Source organism: Oryzias latipes, chromosome 11, assembly GCF_002234675.1.
Source record: "Oryzias latipes chromosome 11, ASM223467v1".
In the NCBI taxonomy this organism is placed as follows: domain Eukaryota; kingdom Metazoa; phylum Chordata; class Actinopteri; order Beloniformes; family Adrianichthyidae; genus Oryzias; species Oryzias latipes.
This window is the reverse complement of record NC_019869.2, coordinates 22,735,530-22,755,657: the sequence shown is the minus strand read 5'-3', so window position 1 is coordinate 22,755,657 and position 20,128 is coordinate 22,735,530.

Here is a 20,128-nt window from a genome sequence, read left to right as displayed (position 1 = left end):
TCACTAAACAACTTCCGGGTGACCTTTGTGTCCCAGACAAAATCACAAAAAGCCATTTAAAGGTTCATTGCTCCTTTTATGATTAAATATAGAAATGAGAAAATCAAAAAAATGACCCAATATTTGTAGTTTAGAAATTGGTAATTAAAACGGCTGTTTTTGTTTTTTCTTATTGTTGATTTTAATTTGAAAATGAATAAAGGATACATACATTTTCCTCCTTCTTTAAACACAGATTTTGCTAAGATTTCTTAACATTTTTTGATAAAGTTATAACTCGTTCATATAGCGAAAAACCATCATTTTTAAACATTAGTCTCTCGCGATTTGAGCATATTTTGTTTTTTTCTATAATAAACAATTGTTTCAGTCGTGCTGGTCTGATCCTACAGTTTACTGTGTTTTTTTCCCTCTTTCCTTGTATGTGTTCACCGTTTTACTGAATGGTTGTAAAAGCTGTGTAGAGTTGTGACAGAGAATGGTGCTAAAATACATTTACATAATGGCTCCCTAGTGAATAATTTGGCACAGAGTGAATAAAGAATGAAAAGCTCTTTCATATTCTGCCATTTTTAATTAAAAAACCAAGTCTGATCAACCAGAACAGCATTCAGAGAGGGGATCTCTAGTCACCAGATAGATGGATGCATTGATCTATAGATGGAAAGATAATTTAGTCTTTATTGTTAAAGATAATGTTTTAAATAAAGCCTAATAGTTTAGAGTTTAAAATGGTTTTAAGTATTCCATGAAGTGCTTAGTTTCTTGTTTATCTAATACATTTAGCTTCTTACAACCTTCTGTTTCTGATGTTTAGGACTTTAGTACAAAAAAATTGTTCAGAGAGATCCAAGAAACAACTGTGTTGCTTTTTATTTTTTTTTTTTGCATTGAGAACTCAATAGTTGGTCTGGTTAAAAATTTTTAGAGACATTTTTGTGAATGATTGTTCAAATCAATTCTCAGAGATGCTGTAGGGCATGTGCCAATCTTTGCACCCATCTATGATGTTTTGATAGAAAAATACAGTTTTCTGCACTGTTGTGTTAGATAGGAGCCTGATTACTTATGTGCTTCAGGGATTAAACTCACTCCTGAGGTCTGCCACTGGTTGGAAGACTATCAGGACTTCGGGATCCTATTACGAGCAATCACTCAGGCTCGCTCTGATACACAATGACAGTTATTAAGAGCAAACTGCCTTCAGCTGTAAGTGTTTTGAACAGCAGTTTAAAGTTTACATGCTGCAGTCTCCAGCCTGTCGCCACTTGAGTTACATGAAACTGCTTTGTTGTTTGGACACATTGAATCTCTGAAGGACATCCACATATTAAAGAAATGTGTTTTTGCTCTTCACTTTTCAATTTTGACAAGTATCCTGTCAACGAAAACCGCTCCGTATGGTCTCTGTCATGCTCCCTTGTGAGTCCATTTTATTGCAATTTTTCCCTTTCACCCTGTCCTTCATGAAATCAAGACAGCGGCAATAATCCTCTCTAATAGCAGATGACAGCACCACATAACTTCTGACATTAGCTTTTAGCCATCATGTTTTTACAACCCCCCCTGGTACAGACAGCAGATTTTCCTGTCGACGTTTCAGTGCTGGCATTGGCAGTGTGGTATTGTGTCTGTGAGCACACAGATAAAATATATATATTTTTTGTGAAAATCATTTAATATCTAGTGTTTTTTCAATAGCCATCCTATCCAAAACAATCACTTTTAAGTTTTGCAATCGACTCTTTTATTTTATGTTATTACATTGTTATAAACAAATTCAGTATATAGACCTATAAAATACATATAATTCAAGATTTATGAATGTTTTTGAAGCTCAAAAAAACCTCAACACATCTTAAAAACAGTTTATCCATAAGATATTTTTCTGATTCATTTTCTGCAAGAAATTTGATTAAGCCTCCAAACTTTAAAGGTTTAACTTACCTCTATCCAAAATTTGACTTTTTTCTTCCTATTTGTTCAATCCAGCAGCTGAGCAGGCATTAAAAAATAAACGGACTGCCTTTTACACATGATTGGATTGTTGGAATTTGAACTTTGTTTGTTTCATGCTCTTTGCACAAACTGAGTGCACTTTTGTAGTTGAAGCTGAACTTTATTTTGGAGAATGACATGAGGTGCATCAGGCAAAAAAAGAGGGGGAGAATGAAGAATATTTAAGAAGAGGAGTTGAGAAAACATAGGGAGGAGAAGAGGGAGGCGGTAAAGTGAGGGTAGGGATTTTTCCAAAAACACAAAAAAATAAAACAAAATTGAGAGAAAGAGGAAAGAGAGCATCAAAATAGACGGTGAAAGTTGCTTGAGGCTAAATGTTGTTATTGTCATTAATAAAACTTCGCAGACAAATCTACACAAATGCAAACAAACACACTTATAACAAGTGTCTGTACAAACCTACACACACATGCAGATTCACATACAATGCCACACACTGAAACAAAAAGTGTGTTTGTTATACCTGAATATTATACCCTGTTTTGGAAAAGGGATTAGATGTCCGACCAAAGTGACAATGGTTGCAGGGTTGAAAACTGGTTTTAGATGAGCAAAACCCAAACCCATGGGTCAAACAAGTGATGGATAGATTCTGTAAATATTATTTTGTAAAAAGAAAAAGAAATCCCGGACCCACTGTAGGTTCTGAATAAAGCCCATTGACTATGTAAGAGAACTGGACTGAAAAAATGGCTTACTTACTCTAAGCAAATGAAGATTAATTTACTACCATATCGCCATTTTTTGCGATATGGACTCCGCTATGTTGGTGCCAGACAAGGAGTGAGCTTGTTGAAAGTTGACTACTACCAAAAAAATATGAAAACACATTAGGATTAGCAAGAAAGTTTTTTCTTTTCTTTTTTTAATTTAACCTTTATTTTATCCAGAAATCTCAATGAGAAGTTCTCTATTCCAAGGGAGACCTGGGCCAAAAGGCACCATTGCAAGAGAAACTCAGTTTAAACAATAGTATAGGAATAAAAACAATTTAAGAGTGTTAAAACGTGTTAAAAAAAGGATCAGAGCAAGATATACTCACTGAGTAATAGCTGTTTATTTCTCTATAGAAGTCTATAGGATTTTGGCGTCTTGAAACCAGCAGGTACTTCCTGTTTGGAACACCAGGGGGAAGAGGTCACTTAGTCAATGGTATAAACTGACTTGGCAGCGCACAAAGAATTCCCTTTCGAGATCCACATTTGAAACCCCTTATTCATTTGGGGTTTGAAGCCCCTTTGAGCACAATAATTCTATATCCTGATGAAATTTGAGTAGCATTTATATTTTGCTCAAATTGCTTTTTTCTGGTGTTTTTTTGTTCCGTATTGTTTGTCTCCTTCAATTTGCAAACCATTTTTTTTTTTACTGAAATCCCTTTTGTTTCTTTATTAGAAAGTTTCAATAGAACAGGTCAACCATAGTTTGAGTTTTTGTTATTTAAAATTGAATCTAGTACATTTTGAAGCATGAGTTTATGACCAATGTTGTCTCGAGGTGCTAAACAGAAGGCTGAAGAGACAAGGTTCAGATTTTCAGTTTTAGTTCAATTTAGCCTAAATAATTTAATCAAGACCAAAACATAAATGCTATATCATTTCAGAGGCATTGCAGACCTTCCCCTTACAGTTTATCTGAAGTTTTGCCCTTTACACTGTGACATGTAACACTGTTCAACCATGATAATTAAGGTATTAAAAGTATTTTTATTTACATAATTAGTGACCAAAAAGTCCACCTAAATGAGTATCTTTAATCTGTATAAGGAACTTTACTGCTCATTTTCCATCAATTAGCTTAAGTTAATGAAAGAGAATTTAGTACTCAGCGAAGTAAGTGTCTTGTGTACAGTATGTTTTTGATCCTGAAGGCTGAGAGCTGCATTTAGAGCTTTTAGTGAAACTCCAACTGGGGGGATGAAACAACAGGAAGGAGTCTGGAGGAGCGCGGGGTAGCCATATGGCTGCTGACAGCGAGAGGGGGCAAAGCTGTCAGGGCAGAGCGAGCTGGGATGGCAGGCGGGAGGTAAAAGGAGGAAATCACCCTGGAAGGACAACGCGCTTCCCTTCTGCCAAGACACAAGACAGCAGTGGCCTGTGTGTGCGTGAGTGTGTGTGTGTGTATTGTTGTCTACGTGCAGTTGACTGACAACAATGCTGATTAAATCCAACATGGAGGCTTGTGTCCTGACAGCACTGATGCCATAAGTCCGGACAGGACCTGGAGTGTTTGAGTGATGTGAGAGCTAGATGGAAGAAAGTAGTTTGTGCACTTCTTTGTTCAGTGCTTTGTGTGTGAGTGTGTATGTGTGTGTGTGCTCAGCGTGGGTGCAGGCCAGCCAGCACCCACTGTGGGTCTTTGGAGCTTCTGTACCAGCTGGGTGAACCAGGTGCTTAGCTGCCCCCTGATGCCCCCCCCGGCCCTCCCATTACTGCTGCCCCCCAGGCCCCACTCAGTCAACTGCCACTTGCTACCAGATCAATATTATGTCACACAGAGGACAACATGTCATTCCACCAGTGAGGGTCAGACCACACACACTGTCAGGCAGCATCAGGTAAAGACTGTTGGCAGAGCTTGGTGCCTCATGATAACCAGCAGACCAAAGCTCAACTTTAATTTAATTAACCACAGAAGCCTTTTTTTTTATCAGGATGATGAAAGCCTAAAAGAGGCATCCTAGTAAACTAGCTTCACTTCCTGATATTAATATAAATTTTACAGCCTTTGACACCAGAGAATCAAATTATATCCTAGTCCAGTTTAAATTTTTGTTTCTCAGCCTTTTTTGTATTTTTTTCATAAATTATTCTTCCACCAAAAGTTGTGTGATCTTCATGACAATGAAAATTACATACAAATCTAAGCTCCATATGAAATTAAAAAGTAAAGCAATAAGTAATATAAAAGTAAGTGCCATTCTATGATATTTGAAATTATATTAGAAAAGTTATATTTATTTTATTTTGTTTTGATAATCCTCTTTATTACCTAATTTCTATTTTAGTTACCTACATCACATTTGTTTTAGAAACACATTGAATGTTAGAGCAGTCGTCGTTAAGGTCAAAAACGTATACATTGTATGAACACTAGAACCCATTGTTTGATGTTTATGTAGTTCATAGAAGATTTGTTGTTGTTCAAGGTTTTGTCATTAAAAAACTAAAGATGGATGGAGAAGCAACATGTTTTTTTTAGCTTGTGTGGCAACTTCGGTAGCTGTCCAAAAGCCTGAATATTTGTGTTGTCCATATGTTTTAGGTCAAACTTAATAAGTGAGAGAAAGGAACAAGAAAAAAAAAGATTAACCTCTACAATAATTGTGCCTCCAACACACACAACCAGTCTTTATTAATGTTTAGTTTTGGTTTGATGTGAGTCTGGTAAACATTAGTAAATGGGAAATTGATTATCTTTTGAAACCAGCCTCTAGTGGTTATTTAAGGAACTGCAGAATTTGATTCTGTTCAGAAACTGTAGCCGTTGTCAAAAAAAATATGGCAAAAAAATGTAATAAGACTCAATCTAAAAATCCTAAGGCATATTGGAAAGAAAAGTATTTTTCTGTAGAATCTCATCCTTGGGTCACTAATGGAAACTAAATTCCAAGAGGAACCTGAAAATTGATTGAAAGCCATTGGACAGACCTCTGACAGATCTCAACCAAAATTTGGGGGGAAAAAAGTCAACTTTGTCTAAAACCAGAGAAGATCCTTTTTCAGAAGTCTGCTCGTGAATAACTCACTTAAAAAAAAATCAAGGCAGCCTATTTGAAAAAGAACTTTGCAGTTTTTTCAAATTGTTTTTGAAGTGTATCAAACTAGAAAATGAAACACTACTGGGTTTTTGGCCAGATTACAGTTGTGCCAGATGTATGCAGGTACATTAGACCATTTTCTCCCGTTGCTAAGCTAATGACCGTTTACTGATATATATATATATATACTGATATATACTATGATATATATATATATATATATATACAGGCTGATATAGGCTGATTTTTTTTCAAGAACTGTAAAATATTTACTGAAATAAAATTTGATAATGCACCAGTGGGCTGTGTTAATTTCCGACAAATAAAATGTGCTGTCATCAATTGGTCTGATTGTATTCCTTATGCAACTGCCAGACAGGCTTCCATAACCCACATGTTTAACCTTTGTGCTATCTTATATGACCCCACCCTTACTTTCACGTGTTATCCCTACCATGACAAAAGTGGATCAAGGTGGAAAGATTTCATGTACATGGACACCAGTGAGGTTCACAAACCATTGAAGACAAAAGGTTCAGCGCACTGTCTAGTGGGTCTAGATGACCCAACTCCCAATGTTAAAGTGCCTAGGATAGCACGAGGGTTAGGGTGATGACTGAGGCAATGACAGCTGTGTTCATGCACTACAAAACTAGTCAGGGCTTAACACAGAGCTGACGATTTATTGATTTTCAACACACATTCATAGCCAATTTGCACTTTCAATAATAGTAAACCCAATGAGAACATCCAGCGAGAAGCCATTTTGCTGACAAAGCTTGAAGGACACTGAGGAGCATGGATGCTGAGTGTGCACGCCACCAATTTTCCACTGTAATTCTGAGATTGTTTTCATTCCTGCTTAAGTAGGAGCACAAAAGTGAGATGTTGGTAATGACTTTTAATCACCTAAAATCCCACGAACATATCAACAGTAATCAATGGCCTTGGCTAATGTTTCTGAACATCTGCAGGAGGCTGATCATTTCATCTGCCTCATATTGAATGATGGCCTGTTGTACCACGGCATCCAACTCCTAATAGCGGCTCGACACCTTTTCATGTGTGGGTTGACTTTAGAGTCGTCTAATTCAAAACAGGGATTCTCAATTATGCAACATCCCATTTACATATGCTAATTAGGATCATATTAATTATCTTGAAATTGGGTAATTAGCCAATCTCAATTAAGGCATTGTTCATTACACTAAATGCACAGGAAAGGTGTTTGAAGTTTTTTCCCCATGCCTTCATTGCCTTCATTCATTTCTGCAAGTCTGTGTGTTGCGCTGTGGTGTGTGTGTGTGTGTGTGTGTGTGTGCGTGTTACAGAGAACTGGGCTGGCTGCCACATCTGAATCAAGCCTCAGTGGTGTGTTTAATAATTTAAGCATCCCAGCTCCTACAAGGGATGCACCCACAGCTTTCATCGTTACCAAGCATATGCTTCTGTAATGAGACTGCTTGCTTGTAAAAAAGTAATGCCAGGACCGAGGAGACAACAGCCAGTCCTTTTTCTCTTTGTAGCCACTCTCTCGCTCTCCGCGGTGCCAGTGGTGGCCGGCGCATTACATGAGCTTGTTTGGGTTCCCATGTTGCGAAGTTGACACCGGGGAAGGCAAATTTACGCTAAACATGAGAGGAAACAGAGTACAGTCATGGCAATTACAGAAGCAGCTAAACATATTTTTATATTACCTCAGTGGAGACAGGATTTAAATGCTGTTTTGAATTGGCAGGCGGCTGTGCCAGTTTACTGCAAAGGAAAACGTGTCATCACCGAGTGATCTTTAGTGAGCCACATGACTCGAATTTTTGGGAAATGGGGGTTAAAACATGGTATGAAATTGAATCGGTTAGTGCAAAAGGGGCCCAAGTCCAAAAGGTTTGTTTTTCCAGGAAATGAATTTAGTTGCATAGCTTAAAGGGAGGCAAAACCAAATGATTAATACTTTATCCAGATTCAGCACCAGTTCATAGCTTACAAATGCTATAATATGAAGCACCTCACTTTTATCATATCAGAGGACTAGCAAACTAAAGTCTCTGGACTTGGGCTCTTCTTTAATTAAAGAGGGTCGCTGCCATACTGGATAACTAGTGCTGCCATCTATGGGATAAAGCAAAACCCATGCAAGAGAGGCCCAAGTCCATGAATTTTGCATTACTGCATTTTAAATGTCAAGCATAGTCCATACATTACAACGGACTTGGGACTTTTTTGCACATAATCAGATAGATTGTCCCTTGAAGACCATTGAACATATAATATCTCTATTTTGAAAAATTGCTGAACTTGGGCCCCTTTTGTACTAACGGATTCAATTTCATTGTGCAGCTGCCCCCCAGCAAAAAACCTTGTCCCGTGTCTCATTTTGCCACCCTTCCAAAGTCGTCCACCCCACTCCCGCCCCCTAATATTTGTTCTAGCGTTGACACTGTTCCAGTTTCTTCGTGCCACATGATCCTAATGGGCTTCTGGAACCAGCTAGTCTGCCCAGTTTAGTTTATTCTGTTTAGTTAGTTCAGTTTAGAATTTTCCTATTGAATTCTATGTTTTCATGATCCTTATAATTTTATGTTTGCTTTACAATTACCGGTACAAAGCCCATTGAGATGACTGTTGTTGTGATTTTGGGATATGTTAACAATATTGAATTGAATAGTCTGGAAATGTTTAAATTCCGAGACATTTTGGAGACATAATTCCATCCTCTCCTAATTGGTGGGAGGCTTTTGCTTTAGTCCAGAGAGCTGCAGAGAATATTATCTTCTCAGTGCTGAGATGGTCAAAGTTCTTGAATTGCAAATGACCATTTATTTAGAAAGAAGGTTTTACTTTGGTGAAGGACACACAAATTCCTGATTTTGATCAAATCAAGTGGCTTAACCCTTGTGCTATCCTAGGCAGTTTACCATTGGGAGTTGGGTCATCTAGACCCACTAGACAGTGCGCTGAACCTTTTGTCTTCAATGATTTGTGATCTTCACTGGTGTCCATGGATTACATGAAATCTTTCCACCTTGATCCACCTTTGTCATGGTAGGGAGAACATGTCAATGTAAGGGTGGGGTCATTTAAAATAGCACAAGGGTTAGATGACATGTGACTGTTGTGATATAACTTCATGCCATTGTCAGTATTGACAATATATAGTATGTCAGTAAAGCCCAATGAGCCCTGATTAGAGCATCATAATGACAAAACATACACCCAGATGCAAAAATATTGTAATAAATGGATCATTTCTGTTTGTAAAGGAATTTTTTTCATACTAACTATTATAGTAAGGAAAACAAAAGTAATTCCAGATTTATTTACTGCTACTATTTGATTTTTATTTGGAATAACAACATAAAGCTGTTCTGTATAACCCCCCCCCCCCCACACACACACACACAAACACGCACGAACACATTCCTTTTTTTGTTTGTCAAAGCTTTCCTCTGATCAGCTGTAGCTCCTCTGTTTGTCTCTGTGTTTAGCTCCAGAACCACTTTGGTGTCACGCCCCAGGGCAGGCTGATTCCCAAGTAAAGTGGAGACGCCCGCTGGCATTTTCCACCATCTTTTGAAGAGCTCGTGTGCGGCATTTACCTCTGTAGATAAATTATTTTATTTTTTGATGAACCCGGTTAATTAAAAATGAGAATAAAGTATATTGAGACCACACAGCTTATCCTTTAGCTCATATTTTGCAAACTGTAGAGTTTGAAATCACACACTGAGGGAGAAAATGGAGTAAACCCAGTGCCTTTCAGTTTTTTTAATTCCACTAGGGGGAGCTGTGGTATACCATGTTAAATTCCTTTTGAATCTGGCATAGCAGGCAATGATGTGCTTGTGACATAACATAACACAAATGTATTGTAAATTATAGGCATGTGAAAAGTACTTAAAGATCTCTAAACGGTGCAGCATTTTACCTCAACCCCTAAATGAGGCCGTTCCCAAAGTTTCAGTTCACGGAAATGTTTGGGGCTTGTTGCTTCTTGGAAGTGGTCTTTACATTGCTTTTTCTGTAGAGCCGCACTGCAATAGTGGCCCAGTGTTTACCTCTTGATATGTGGGTTTAACAATAGAAGGGGGAATAGGTGGGGAACTCAGAGGTGGCACTTTTCAGCAGCAGTCTGTTGTTCACCTGATTGACTTCATGGAGAAAAACGACCAGTCTCCACTGGGGCGACGCTTGAGTGCCTCTGATCTTCATTTTCCAACGCCCCTGTTATTTTTTTCGTCTCTCCCTCCCTCCTTCTCTCGGTCTCTTTGTCTCCGTCTTGTCCCTCTCATTTCAGTGGACTCGGATCTCAGCACATCTCTAACCTTTCATTATGACAAGACAAAGCTTTAATATCTCACAAGCCATTTCCCCTTGTGACAGACAGTGTGGGCGCTGACAGCAGATACACACCGAGGTTGTGTACACACTATATCCACAACCGATCCCGGGTAAAGTGACACAAAGTGACAAAACAAGAAAGAGGAAGGGATGAAGACAAGGTGATGCTACTGTTGTAAGATGGCAGCAGTTGGTGTTTGTAACAACAACAACAACAAAAGCTGCTTTTGACTTTAAAGGATGATTAAAAAAAATCTAAAATATCCCACAGCAGCACAAATAAGGAATGGATATAAAAGGATATGAAAGAAGTTTTAAAATGTCTTCAAATCCTGCTTTTATTTTTGTAACCCTTGTGCTATCTTAGATGACCCCACCCTTACTTTGTTGTGTTCTCCTTACCATGACAAAGGTGGAAAAAGGTGGAAAGATTTCATGTAATCCATGGACACCAGTGAAGATCACAAATCATTGAAGAAAAAAGGTTCAGAGCACTGTCTAGTGGGTCTAGATGACCCAACTCCCAATGTTAAAGTGCCTAGGATACCACAAGGGTTAATTCATTTTAAGTCTTTGTTTTTAATCTGCAAAGCAAAAGTTAATACATTTAAAGCCTAAAAACACAGAACGCAATAAAAATTTTGATGAAAAAAAATATTGATGAACTTGGACTGAATAAACCCTTTCAAAATAAAACAGCATTACAAGAAACAAACTGTCTGTTGGAGTTTTGAAGAGGCCCTTTTAAATGAAATGGTTTTTGTTATAATTACTATAAATATTAAAAGAAAATGACTGAAATTCCAAAAAAAAAAGAGGTAACACATTACTTAACCTGAAATAAGACAACTTGGAAATTGGAAATACAGTTAAATAAACGAATGCTTACAATTCAAATGTTTTTTAAAGTATTTTTCACAAAGAAAACTCCATAGTTGAAAAGAACCCAAGTTGGGTCGTTGATATTGCTCCAAAAAGTATCCCAAACATATATCCCTGCATGAATAACCCAAGAAGTATTTTTTTCATTCTTTGCTCCTTGTTAACTTCCTTTATATATTTTTTAATTTGTTAAATTCAGTCGTGCACCCCTAAGAACATTCTCTCAGGGCAAAGGAAACTTAAGGCTTTTAGGGAAATGATTAAAATGCCCCCCCCCCCCCCCCCCCCCCCCCCCCAACTGGTTAAGTTCAAAGCGTTTTGTGGAGGGGCGGTATCTGCAGCTGTGTAACCATTACATGTGCATCTGAAACATCAAACAGGAAACGGTCAGTCTAACAGTGTGCCATCCTGTCCCCAGTCTGCCCTGCTCCTTATTTTGCATAGCAGCAATGAGAGCCACACTTCATAGGGACTTCATAATCATACCCCCTGCTGAGATGACAGCCTGATTGGATATCATAGGGGGGCACTCGCATTTATTTGCATACTAATTTACAAAAATACTCCCCCTCCCTTTCCCTTCTTATCCTTTTGTCTCCGTCTATTATTTAGAAAGTTAAATGTCAAAGCTGAGCAGGACAGGATGTCATACTCTAGTTTTATCACCAGCTGCTCAGTTTCTCTTTACTTTCTTTGAAAAAATGTATACCGTTTGGAAAGATTACAGCTGTTTCAAATCTTTCTGCCATTTTACAGGTCTGGAAAATTGAGATTTCAAAATAAATAATAAACGCTCATACCAGTCAGTTTGGAAAGTAGTTTTGGCTCATTTACAGTAATAACAATGATTCAGAAGAAGGAAATAAAGTTTCCAGAAATCTACTTCCCAGAAAGGTCAGTATGTGTCAGATTTTTCTGTATTCCGACACTTGAAGTTTTTGAAAATGCTTTTTTTGGTAAAATGCCTCCATGAAAAAGCAGTAAAACATACTTATTAAGTTCTTATAACAACAAAGACTAAAAGATTAGCTTTCAAGTCCAATGGAAATCCAGATTTTTGAGTTCTTGACATGTACGTGCGGCATTAATCTTAAAAATGAAATCAAATGTAATAAAAATTATTTAATTTTGCATTTCTGAGTATTTCTCCTTTTAAATCGCTGTCAATCAAACTGTTGCAAAGACGCTCGGTTTGAATTAATGATCTGTTGTGATGTCACAACAGCCAAAGAGCACACGCACAAGCTCCCTAATCTGCCCCGTCCAACGTGCACAAGCCCAGGTGCAAGAAAAGAGAATCTGGCATATTGCTGCATTGCCCGCATGTATTTTAAGATCATTTTTTTACACTTTAACACTTCAGTGTAAGGGTGGGGTCATCTGAGATAGCACAAGGGTTAATGTTGTTTGAGAGAAGAGTTTGTGGGCGGCAAAGAGAAATACGGTGTGACGCCAGGGCCGGATCTAGCCACTCCCCTGGGAGGTTGAGGTTTAAAATCCTTGCAAGCCCCAAAAATACATAAAAAACAATGCTAAGTGTGCTATAACTATTGCCTCCTGTGATCCACTTGACTTTTCTTCAAGGTTTTACGTGGGATCCCATTCCTGACACTACCCTTTGCATTTACCCGGGCTTGGGACCGGCACAAATATGACACTGGTGTCATGGTTTCAGTTTGTTGTGTCTTGTTTTTCGCTTTAGTTCTTGTCCTGTCTTGTTTGGTTCTGTTTCCTGTTTTATTTTGAAAGGTTTCCTGTCTTGTCATGTTTCTTGAGTTTTACTTCCTTTGGTCCCCATCCGCCCTAATCGTGTTCACCTGTGTCTTGTCTGCCCTGTCTGTATATAAGTCTTGTCTCTGCCTTCCTCCTGTGTTGGTCCATTATCCCTGTCTGGTGTTCATGTCATGCCATGTTCCTCGTTTCTTGTCCCTCGCCACGCCACAGTGAGTTTTGGTTTGTTTTTGTCATCCTGCTCTGCAGCGCCTTTTGTTTGTTCGCATTAAACCCCTTGCCCTTGAACCGTGTGCCTCCGCCTCTGCATTCTGGGTCCTACCGACTCTCAAGCCACCCCGCACACATGACAGAATGGACCAACCTTATTTTCTGGACCCAGCAGAGCGGGACATGCGGCTTTTAGAGGCCTACTGCCTGGAAGCAGAGCAGACCAGGACATTCTGGGTTTTGGACCAGGCCCAGCTCTCCTCTTATCCCTGGAGTGGGAGCCTCCAGGATTTTACTGGGAGCCGGCTTGCCCTGAGGGGGGGTCGTCGTCGCCGCCACCGTCCCCGTCCACGTCCAGTGGTGGTCCCGGACGCACTACAACTTCGTCCAGTGGTGGTCCCGGACGCACCACAACTTCGTCCAGTGGTGGTCCCGGACGCACCACAACTTCGTCCAGTGGTGGTCCCGGACGCACCACAACTTCGTCCAGTGGTGGTCCCGGACGCACCACAATCTCGTCCAGTGGTGGTCCCGGACGTTCCCCGACCCGTCCCGGCTCCCAGGGGGGTGCTGCCTGCGCCCCGACCCGTTCCTGCTCCCAGGCGGGTGCCGCCTGCGCCCCGACCCGTTCCTGCTCCCAGGGGGGTGCCGCCTGCGCCCCGACCCGTTCCTTCTCCCAGGGGGGTGCCACCTGCGCCCCGACCCGTTCCAGCTCCCAGGGGGGTGCCGCCTGCGCCCCGACCCGTTCCTGCTCCCAGGGGGGTGCCACCTGCGCCCCGACCCGTTCCAGCTCCCAGGGGAGTGCCGCCTGAACCCCGACCGGTCCCCGCTTCCACTGGCACGCCTGGCCCGCCTGAGCTCGGCTCCACGCCTTACCCGCCTGAGCTCGGCTCCACGCCTGACCCGCCTGAGCTCGGCTCCACGCCTGACCCGCCAGAGCCTGACTGCTGGCCCGACCCGCCAGAGCCTGACTGCTGGCCCGACCCGCCAGAGCCTGACTGCTGGCCCGACCCGCCAGAGCCTGACTGCTGGCCCGACCCGCCAGAGCCTGACTGCTGGCCCGACCCGCCAGAGCCTGACTGCTGGCCCGACCCGTCAGAGCCTGACTGCTGGCCCGACCCGCCAGAGCCTGACTGCTGGCCCGACTCCTCCAAGCCTGACTCCATGCCCGACTCCTCCAAGCCTGACTCCATGCCCGACTCCTCCAAGCCTGACTCCATGCCCGACTCCTCCAAGCCTGACTCCATGCCCGACTCCTCCAAGCCTGACTCCATGCCCGACTCCTCCAAGCCTGACTCCATGCCTGACTCCATGCCTGACTCCATGCCTGACTCCATGCCTGACTCCATGCCTGACTCCATCACGCCTGACGGATCCACGCCTGACGGATCCACGCCTGACGGATCCACGCCTGACGGATCCACGCCTGACGGATCCACGCCTGACGGCTCCACGCCTGACGGCTCCACGCCTGACGGCTCCACGCCTGACGACTCCACGCCTGACCTGCCTCGCCGGACCGCTCGGCCCCCCGACCGTCCTCCGGACCTGCATCGCCGGGCGGCGCGGATCCCCATCCGGACTCTGTGGACTATTATGCCCGTCGAAGTTTGTCCTCCGGGCATCCCCCCCTCAAGTGACTATTGGAACCCCTGAGCGGTTCCTTGAGGGGGGGGTACTGTCATGGTTTCAGTTTGTTGTGTCTTGTTTTTCGCTTTAGTTCTTGTCCTGTCTTGTTTGGTTCTGTTTCCTGTTTTATTTTGAAAGGTTTCCTGTCTTGTCATGTTTCTTGAGTTTTACTTCCTTTGGTCCCCATCTGCCCTAATCGTGTTCACCTGTGTCTTGTCTGCCCTGTCTGTATATAAGTCTTGTCTCTGCCTTCCTCCTGTGTTGGTCCATTATCCCTGTCTGGTGTTCATGTCATGCCATGTTCCTCGTTTCTTGTCCCTCGCCACGCCACAGTGAGTTTTGGTTTGTTTTTGTCATCCTGCTCTGCAGCGCCTTTTGTTTGTTCGCATTAAACCCCTTGCCCTTGAACCGTGTGCCTCCGCCTCTGCATTCTGGGTCCTACCGGCTCTCAAGCCACCCCGCACACATGACAACTGGTTTATGCCCTGTTGAGGCTATATATATATATATATATATATTTAATGTATTTATTTTTGAGCGAGTGATTGTTAGTTACTTTTATTTATTTATTTTAAGCATGACTGTCTGTTTATCCATCTCTGTTCTTTCTTTTATTTTTTAACATCTTGTTTATTCTTTATTACATACTTCAACTTTAGTTGAGTATTTTTTTTGTCTTTTTCAGTATTTTTTGTATTTTTGTCACTTTTTTAAAACTTATTTTAAAGTTTATCTGTCTATTCTTTTGAGTTTTTTTTGTCTTTTATTTCTTATGTTTTTTGTCACTTTAGCCACACAGCGTGGCTTATATCAGACATCACAGCATTAGTCATTTGTTTTGTTGTGCAAAATTCCTAACAAATAAGTCCATATCCAGGCTTTCTGTGAGCTAAAATGACCACATTGTATTGTCCTTCATGTAGTACGGTGCAGCGGGAAGGAGTAGGAACTCAAGACAAAGTAGAGAAAGAGCTTTGACATTATGCAGATGATACACCAATCACAATGGAGGTCACACATACGATGGAGCTGAGGAAAGGCATTCGTATACTCAATATTTTCAAATAGTGGCGAGGTCTACAAACTCTACATTGCCGCCAGCATCAGTCTTTTTGAACTATTTTTCCAAATCAATTTTTGCGACAAGAATCTCGTTGGAAAGTTTGTCTTTGTCACTTACTGCCATTTTCTGCAGAGGACTAAACAAGGCATCAAAGATGAGGAGATAGAGGTTTAAGACAATTAACTGCTATCATGAGGTAGAATTATTTTTATTTATTTACTTTTAAATCTTGTCTTCATCTCTGCAATGCCTGTGTCCAAAATGTTAAGAGCTCTCTTTAGAGCCTGGCAAGGAGTCAAGGACTCTTCTGCATGGCCTAAAGTGGACATAACAGCACTACCTGTGAGCACTGAGCTCATTGTTCTCTTTCTTTTAGCAGCTGGTGCAGGCATGCTGGCTAATGTCTCCCTCTCCTCATCCCTCATCTGCTTCAGAGCCTGCAGAGATGCACTGATTATTTCTGAAGCACCGCACAGGTCAACAGAATGAGCCAGCAGCATGGCATTTGCAGACTTTAAGAAACCCAGAGCTTTAGGATGAAACTTTTCAAAGTATCGAAGTAATTATGCCTCTTTAACATCATCAGTAACCCTGATGCTTCTGTGCAGATGTCAACAGCAGCAGCTCTGTCCTATAACCTTCAACATGATACTCATGATAGCATCCTGATACTCCACAAGGCACTTGGTCACATCATGATGGCTTGTCCACCTGATCTCCGTTTGTCCACCTGATCTCTCTCCCTAAAACCGTTGTTTCAGGGAGGGAACATCATAGTTCTCTGACACAAAATGAGTGTGGGGATCCTGATAGGTCCAAAAAGGTTTTTCCACATGGCTCTGCCTGCATTGCTTGGACCATTTCCAAATGCAGTTGGTGGTTATAGCAGTGGATATAAAGTATATCTTTCCCTACCTTCTTTTGCAATAAAGCCTGAATACCACCCCTGACCCCACTCATAACAGAAGCTCCATCTGACAATTTCAGCTCCACTATAACCTGAAACAGATAGATGCTCAATAATTAGGCTGGTAATAAATTCTGCATTTAACTGACTGAGGTCAAGCAAACCAATCAGGTGTTCCTCTGGAATCCCTTTACAGACAAATCGAATCATGACTGACAGATTCTCCACATCACATCTGTCTCTGGTTCCATCACTTTTGATGCTAAACCCAGCATAATCTGCTGTGTCATAATTATGCTTGATTTGATTTTCTACCATTTTACCAATGTTTCAATAATTTTATTTTGGATGTTGTAAGAGGTGAATTTTGAATTTTGGTGTATGTGTTTGTTTATTTCCTTAAATGTGAGGTCCTTTGTCAGTGCTTATACCATGGTCTGGGTGAATACTCCATTCTGATTGGCTGCTGGGTGTGCTTTAAAACCTGATAACCTCACGGTGAAAAAAGAAGTTCTGGTCACCTAGCTTAAATGTTTTGTATCACTTCTTTAAAACAACCTTTTGCTTCATCATTTGGACAAAAAAAAAGCGGTAAGAGGTGAACTTTCTCTATGAACTGATGCTTGATTCAACCCATCGGAAAGATCAGCATATATATATTGCCGAATCTTGACTGCAGCGGTGGTGCGGCGTGACGCGGACCATTTGTTACTATTTGTTATGCGGACTATTTGTTATGCGGCGAACAGCGATGGAGAAGCTTCCATGCACTGCTTGTAGTTTTTGTGTCTTGAAGGAGTATGTTGTGACCCTATAGGAATGTATGAGGGGAAAAAATGAGATGATTTGAACACAATAGAAGCTGTCCGAGATAATCCTGAGGCACGTTGGAATGGGAATTAAAGCAAAGGAGATGTGTAAGCAAAAAGCAAATGACATCAGGGGAGAAAGAGGGCTCATTTGGATTTTTTTCTTTTTTTTGCTGATAGAAGAACTAAAAGTATAGGGAACATATTGGGAAGGTGTTAGGACAGCAAAATAAGGCGCCCTGAGACTGGACACCAACACTCGCCCAACTGACATGCACATGTGCAGAATTCCTCTGTCCTTACACAGACAAAGGCTACACTATGAGTTTTTAACACACATTCCAGCACTTAGTGTGCTGAGCTAAATGTATAAATAGACCCAATTATAGTGTTCAGTTAGGCCCTAAATCTGTGATGCTCTGCAGCCTCTGGCATCATGATCAGAAAAATATGCAAGGAGCAAATTAGCTGTTTGACGATCTGGAGCAAGGCCGGCTTACCATTAAATGATTTTTTAATCAAGCAAGTTGCTTCAATTACAAAAACAAAGGCACTGATTGAGGAAACAATTGTCATTTTACTGGTGAGGTGTAGAATTACAGAACAATTATCGTGGTTTTATTATATTATCTTTCAAATCAAAATTGTTCATTCACTGAGGCCATACATACAACAACATGTACATTCCCTTAATTTCCAGCTTGAAAATATATGGCCACATGCTGCAAGGATCTGTGCACAATTCTCGAAAGCTTGAAAAATCCCAGGTCTTGCTTGTCAGACATGTCACCCATTGAGCATGTTTGGGATGCTCTGGATTGGCGTATACGACAGCGTGTTCCAGTTCCTGCCAACATTCAGCAACTTCGCACAGTCAAAGAACAGGAGAGAACCAATATTCCACAGGCCAAAACCACAACCTGATCAACTCTATGAAAAGGAGAAATGTTGCACTTCATGACTGGTTCTCCGAGTTCCCAGTTCTGAGTTGCACACACATATTTTAAGCGCGTCCAAGTTTAAGTGTTGTTGTTTGTCGCACCAATTAACCAAACCCCAACCTTAACCCTTCCTCCAGCTCCATGCAGCCAAGAAAAAAAGTTGTATTCAGGAAGTTACATGCAAATATTCCCTTTCTTAGCTGAATGCAAACTATTGATGACATGCCAACAGCAATGCTCAGCGTGAGCAAACTTCAGGCAAAATCAAGTCCAAAGTTTACAGCACGTGTCCCAAAACCGAGATAAAAGAGACACTTAATCCAGCCTACTGTCATCTGTGGAAGTCAACAGAAACTAAACCCTCTGTGTCATTCGATTTGTTGACTTCCATAAAGAAATGCATCTGTTACAAACCTTTGTTGTAAACAAAATCTGACGAGGGTTTTCCTTTTCTCTACTCGCATGTCTTTTGTTAGCAGTTTCACAGCTACACTGCAAATGGCCTGTTCTGTGACCATGAACGACACAACTGCTTCCGCAAGAGCCAGCATTGCACACAAATAGCCTTAAGTCGCAGACAGGCGGTGTGGAGCATTGTTTCAGGCTTTCTGCCAGCGTCCTGTTCTACTTATGAAATAGAGCTGCAAAATGGTTTGGAGCAAAGGCAAAATAAAAGAGAGTCGGAGCGAAACTTAGAGAAGATTTCATTTTTCACCACAGGCAAATGGTTATAATAAAAAAAGGCCAAAGCCTTAATGACTTCATTTAGACGTTTAATTAGTTGAGCACTTATCATTTTGGCTTCTGCCCTGCATAATCTGAGTTTCCTTTTTTCTTTCTTCCTTTTGTTAGACTTTTCTTTCTAACTTCTCCCTTTTTCTCATATCTCTCTGGCTTCATCTTTTTTCTTTTTCAAACCACATAAATAATTCCCATTGCCTTTCTAAGCATGCACACACCAATAGAGATGAAATATGTATGGATACAAGCCATGGTGCTTTTGAAAAGAACTGTTTCAAAGGTGCTGGTGCCTGTTGAAATCTTCATGAGTGCCTCCTTTCCCTCCTTCCCTGTCAGACAGAAGAATTTCCCGACAAGACTTCACCACTCTCAGCACCCTGGATAGTTAGCTGCAGGAGATAAAAAAAATAGGAGCCTGTTGTAGCTCATTTTTGCGATAAACTAGTAAAGAATTATGTGAAATGGTTCCCAGGTCTGAGAAAACTTTACTCAAAACTGTTGAAAACAAGTTTGCATGCTTTACTGTCAGGTCAAACTAAGTGAAACCGATGTTTCAAGTGACTTAAGTTTAAAAGTAAATAAAAATTGAAGAAGAAAAACAAAAAAATTAAAATCAAATAAAAATCTAAAGTAAAAATTTATTAAAGTAGATCCTATTAAATTTGAGAGAAAATGAATTTCATTGAGTAAATAAAAAATAAGAGAGGAAATGGAAGTGTAAGTCGGTGGTGGGCGAGGTGTCAATCAAAGTTCCAGCTGTGCGCACTGGAGCTGATTTGGATGAGGCACATGCGTAGCGCCAGATTAGACGGAGCTCGAAAGATTTATGATCCATTTCAATCTAGTTACAAAGCATCAAAACCACGGAGGCAGCCGTAAAGATTCTAGTGCGGGGCATGGTTATGGTAATCCACTGCGCGCTTTTCGCGTCAGCGCAAATGTTTGTTTAGCCTTTCATTGAATGTTTTTTATAAGAACTCTGCTATTTATGAAATATATTTACTTGTTGCTGTATTGTCAATTAATTCTCGTAGTTATGAAGTTAACTTTTAATAAATTAATTGTCTAAGTTCAGTTAATTATGGAGACATGAAGTTA